Consider the following 6,241-nt stretch of genomic DNA (forward strand, 5'->3'; position numbering starts at 1 on the left):
ATTCAAAATCAAGTTAAAGCGTGGAGAGATGAACTTAGCAAAAATAGGCTAAGTATCTCCTAACCATGCCTATTCAAAGACCCAAAATCTCACTCAAACGGGACTAGTTTGCTCAAAATGGTACGACATTTTCTGATGCAATCCGAGTTGCCTCAAGGATATTTTGAGAACCTTCCCGGAGATTCCAAGTGTGCATGATTACATGGAAGGATGAAGTCGAGAAAGGGGAGCATCAAGATGGCCAAATGACTGAAGATGATGGCTATGCGTGCAAAAGGGGTTATTACTTAAATGCAAAGCCATCATTTCACAAAGGAAGACTAACCAAACTAGGCCCTTACTTCATTAGGGGGTATAATTGTAATAGATCTAGTTGTCTTCCTTATTTTCCTAATATAAGTAGTAGGCTAAACATTTCATTAGACTTAGACTATTTTGATGAATGATATTTTGATACTCTTTTAAGAGTTTGAGTGTTTGAGGGCTTGTTGAAGCCATTGATTGTGCTTGTCACATTGTTGAGAGGATTGGTTGCTTGGGACATTAGTTCCCTTGAGGTCATTCTAAGAGATTAGGCACTTAATAGTGTGTAATTAGGAAGTCTTAGTTAATTAAGAATTTTGGTTGCCTAATAGTGCCTATTTTGTGTCAATCTATTTATCCCTTTTTCTTTTCTTCTTAGTTTCTTGTTTTCGCGTATCCGTTCTGGTATCAATTAGTATTAGAGCCACTAATAGGTTTGCCCTAGCAAATCTAGTCTTGCGATTTGGTTCCTACGAAAAATCCAAAAATTCAAAATTGTGTTTGATTTGTCCTTATTTGTAGTTTTTGACACTAGATTTGAGTTCCCTAGTGTTATTTGAGTCTAGATCTTAAGTTTCAAGCTATTTGGAGTCATATTGAGTCATCCACCATTGTTGGACCTTGAAGTTTGAAGAGCAAATTGGGGGTTTTGAAGAAGTACAAATTGAAGCTTGAAAGTTATTAGGTTGTGTTCTCCTAGTAAAGAACGTTAAGAATCCAAAATTTGAAGGTATTTGGAGTAGATTTGAAGGATCCATCATTTTTGGAATTTGAAGCTTTGAAAAACTTGAAGAACAAGCTGGTGGATCTTGGAGATTGGGTGGAAATTGAAGGTTAAAAGTTATTGGGCTTTGTTCTCTACAACAAAGAGACCTTAGATCTAGATTTTGGAGTGATTTGGAGATGAATTGAAGGTGGTTAGATTTTTTAATGCTCATAGTGTTCTTGAAGGCATTCAAATTTTCATAGGAAGAAGGAGACCAAAAAGGAATGTTTGATCTAAAAATCTTCAAATCTTTGGTTGAAAAGTGTTTGTGGGCCCAACAGAAAAAAAAAGGGAAAAAAATCAAAAAATTCAGTCCATATTTTTTAGGAAAAAAATTTGTCACATCAGCCTCCCCATCAACGCTGATGTTACAAGCGCGTCAGACCAGTCTCACGCGAGCCTGCAGGCGCGTGGGGCCTAGTTTCAGAGAGTGAATTCTTCAACACTTAGAAAGAAAAGTTGGCAGATTTTTGGCCCAACTTTAGGGGGGTATATCTTCGTGTGTATAAGAGGTTATGGGATGCATAACCTATGTAAGTCCAAGTTCAGCGAGTCTACTTTCCAATACAATAAACCGTTCTTCAATAGGAGCTCTTGACAAAAAGTTACGTGCGTTTTAATAAAACGCTGCAAGCAGCTCCAAAATTTAAGTGTCCAAAACTTCTCCAACTTTTTTTCTCAGTGTCTGGCCAAGGTTTGTCTATTTCTTATCTACTTTATTTGATTCTCTAAGCTAATTAACAACTAGTAATTGTTCTTACTTAATTGTTAATTAGTTCTTGAGTCCCATTTCTTTTCGTACTCATTTTTACTTTGTTGTTAATTCTTGGATCAAGTCCGTTAGTTTAAATTGAGTCGTCCGTTCTTCTAACTTGAACAAGAATCCATTCCGGCCAAGAGTAGAAACTAAATCCCCAGTGGCCAATCGGATTAACAAAAGTACAATCATTGGACGCCATTTGCGAGGCAATCAAAGGTGCGCGCATTCGAGTGTTTGTGAGATTATTTTCACTAACCTAACGTGTTTGTTTGTTTTGTTGAGTGTCTAAATAGGTACTTCTCCATGGATTACAATTCATGTGATGACAACTTTGATGGTTGTAATGATGACGAGTATGGCTATGATAAGGAGGACTATGGGTACAAAGAAGAGTGTAATGCTCTAAATGAGGGATGTGCATACGATTATGGTCATTACGATGAAGAACATGAGGCAAGGAGTACTCATGGATCCTATATTAAGGCTAATGACCTGAAAGATCTCTATGATGATCCGGAAGATCTTTATGATGAAGGTACTTCGAGGTACAACTCTTGCTCTTCTTATGATAAACGTAGTAATGAAGGTCGTGACTTCGGGTATGAAGTTAGTGAAGTATCAAGTACTTATGATGAAAGTGAAGCTCAAAGTCATTAGAAGCCCACATGTCGTCATGTTATGTTTGCCGGTGGTGGTTGTTCTTACTCTCCCTCACATGGCACCATAGAGCGATCTTATTTCAGGGGCATGAGACTCCTTCACCGAAAACTACTCAAAAAGTTGTGAGTAGAGTCCCCTCTAAGGTCAAGATGAGAATTGCGTCTAACAAGAGATCCCATTCAATGTTGGTGAAAGACATGATGATTGGGGAGTTGAAATTAATGACCAACATCGTGGTTGTTACATTTATTCTCAAGCCGTACTCCGTCTAGGATTACAATGGACTAAGAGAGAAGACTCTTATATTAGCAAAATGAAATATTGGGTCGATATGGTGAATGTATCCTTTTCTTATGGGGAATATCAAGAGGAGGTTTGGTGTGTTGTACTTGAGATGTGTACATGTGACTTGTGTTTGGGATATTCTTGGTTTGAAGACCATGGGGTTACTTACGAGCGCGATTGGCATAGGTATGTAATGGATGAAAGGGGAAAACTTCTATTTCCACATATATATCCCAGGAAACCTCTAAGTAAGAGGGTCAGAGAGCCTAATGTGAAATGGCCTATCTTGTGTTTGAGAGCTAGTGGCGGCGAATTTTACAAATGGGAACTCATGATGGAAGAAATCTTTGCTAGCTACAACTATTCGCAAGAAGGGAAGTTGGACTTAGCCGTTAAAACTTTTGAAGCAAAGCTTACCTACTTTTGGAAGATCATGAGAAAAAACGCAAAGGAGATAGGAACTATAATTGAGACTTGTGACACATTGAAAAGGAACTTGAAGACCTTCTATCCCGAGCCACATGTAAAAGGGAATGGAACAAAGGACAATTCCCAATTGACGAAGCCAAAGGAAGGAAAGCAAAATGCCCCTTGTGAGACCAATCGGACCCTTCCACAAGAAGAGGAGATTACCATACCCTTCCATATGGAGAAGAAGATAAAGGCTCCTTGTGGAACCAAAAGGACTAATGACCTTGAGAGACAAAAGATTGAGAGGAGTAAGGGAGTGCAAAGTGGCAACTCACAAGTGGAAAAAGGAGAGGATGTGCGGAGTCTTCATGTGTGAAGACTCACAACCCACACATTCAAACTAACCTTTCTACTTTTTCATCTTGTTATGAAGAAGCTTTTGTAGGTACTCAAGGAATCGAATTTCTAAAGGAGTCTTCATGTGAAGAACTCCCGTACTTTAAAGGAGGAAATAAGGACAAGGCCATCTCTACGATTGGTCAAGTGAGATTGCCATAGGAAGCTCAAGGTAAAAAAGATTCTTCGTATGAACTTCAAGGTATAATAGCTAAACTCAATACTTCTAACTCTTTGAATGAACAAGTTTTTTATGGAGTATGAGTAGTAGCTTTTCGTTTTTGTGAGCTTAATGATTCTTTGCTATGTAATGATAATGTCATTATTGAAAGTGTCCCTACACTAGTTGATCGTTTTGATAACCGAATTCATTCTTCTTGTGAGTTCAATTTGTGTCCACCTAGTGCTGACACTTGTGCTAAAAGTGATAGTGCATTGTCACATGATAAAAGTGCTCATACACTAGTTGATCCTTTTGATGACCGAATTGATTTTTCTCGCAAGATCGATTTGTGTCCACCTAGTGTTGACACTTGTGAATTTAATGGTAGTACATTGTCATGTGGTAATCATGTTAGCAAAACTTTTGAGCCTGATATGCTACCAACTCATGTTGATATTTGTGTTGATCGACTTGCTTGTAATCTTAATTCACTACTTGGGGAATCTTGTGATGTGCTTAATAAGCCTCTAGTTAGTGATGATGTTGAAGTTGTCGGTATTTTGAAAGAATGTGAAACCTCATCTTTGTTTGTTTCATGTCAAAATGAGTCTCTTAATCTTGCTTTAGTGTCATGTGATAAGACTTAAGATTGTAATGGAGACGTGTGTCATGTAGATAGTCATGTGAATGAAAGTACTTTGAAAGATGACAATTGTCTTTGTGAGAATGAAATTGCATGTTTTGACTCCTCATTGTTCATGGATTACTCTCTCCTTAAAGATAATGTCTTATTTGATGCTAACATGACTATTGAAAGTGAAGTGTCTAGAGGAATGTATTGTGATGTTGAAAGTGTAGCCACTTTTAGTGACTACATGGTGTTTGAAAATTCACTTTGGAGTGATGACACTCTTCCCTATGATGGAGAACCTCCCTTGGGGGATGATATTACATTTGTGGGGAAGGAGTGTTTTGAAAAGGAAGGTGATACTTGGTTACAAATTGTTACTTCTTCCTTGTGTGTTCAAAATCGTAGTAGCATGCTAGATCTTGTTCTTGAACCTATTAATGAGGCTACATGTGAGGACACCATAGATGAAGTTGTTTTGCGTGACATCTTTCTTTACCATCTATTTGCATATGATGACATTCATGCTCTTGTTGCGAGTGCATCTTATGTTGGGCGAGGTCCTATTGGGGTATATAGTTGTTGCCTTGATCATGATATGTGGATATCCTTCCCTTTTGATCTCGGTGAAGTCTTAAATTTGTGTGATTAGTATCACTTTGAAATTAAGGATCATTTGTGTGTCGTACCAACTTGGTATTTTGAAACCATTGGTTCCTTTAGAATATCCTCATTTCATGATCTTTGGGATAGCCAAGTTCTTTGTGCATTACTTGAGAGCTTATTCTTTATTAAAATAGTTGATACTTGGTTATATCACAAATTTGTGCTTACTTGGCTTGGTGGTGGATTGGTCCACTCTAGCACTAACTCTCTTCCTTTGAGGACTTTGTTGATGTTTGTCTCCCTTATGGTGTTGCAAGGTTTAGATTCGAGGATGGATCCTTTTCAAGAAGGGGAGAATGATGCAATCCGAGTTGCCTCAAGGACATTTCGAGAACCTTCCCGGGGATTCCAAGTGTGGATGATTGCATGGAAGGATGAAGTAGAGAAATGGGAGCATCAAGATGGCCAAATGAGTGAAAATAATGGCTATGCGTGCAAAAGGAATTATTACTTAAATGCAAAGCCATCATTTCTCAAAGGAAGACCAACCAAACAAGGCTCTTACTTCATTAAGGGGTATAATTGTAATAGTGCTAGTTGTCTTCCTTATTTTCCTAATATAAGTAGTAGGTTAAACATTTCATTAGACTTAGACTATTTTGATGAATGCTTTTTTGATACTCTTTCAAGAGTTTGAGTGTTTGAGGGCTTGCTGAAGCCATTGATTGTGCTTGTCACATTGTTGAGAGGATTGGTTGCTTGGGACATTAGTTTCCTTGAGGTCATCCTAAGAGATTAGGTGCTTAATAGTGTGTAATTAGGAGGTCTTAGTTAATTAAGAACTTTGGTTGCCTAATTGTGCCTATTTTGTGTCAATCTACTTATCCCTTTTTCTTTTCTTCTTAATTTCTTGTTTCCGCACGTTTTTGTATCAGTTTCTTATTTGGGGATGAAGAACAGTTCAATTTTTTTAATCAAAAATGGAAATATCCTGGTCGGGTTTAGTTTGAATTTCTTTTGATTGGGAGTTAAGAGGGTCATTTCTGGATAGCTAGGAAAATTCTAGAATGTTGTTTTGAATGGGCTTAATGGGTCGATTTAGTATCGGGCTATTTTGAGCTGAACATTCATTCAATACCCACCATTTGCACTTGTAATTGGCTTAAACAAATGGGGCAATTCGCAGGTATGCCCCTTATTCGGGGTGGTCTTTAATTTTTGTCCCTCAAATTGCTGGTCTTTAATTTTTGCCCTTCGCGTAGA

This window comes from Lycium ferocissimum, chromosome 11 (genome assembly GCF_029784015.1).
Source record: "Lycium ferocissimum isolate CSIRO_LF1 chromosome 11, AGI_CSIRO_Lferr_CH_V1, whole genome shotgun sequence".
Lineage (NCBI taxonomy): Eukaryota > Viridiplantae > Streptophyta > Magnoliopsida > Solanales > Solanaceae > Lycium > Lycium ferocissimum.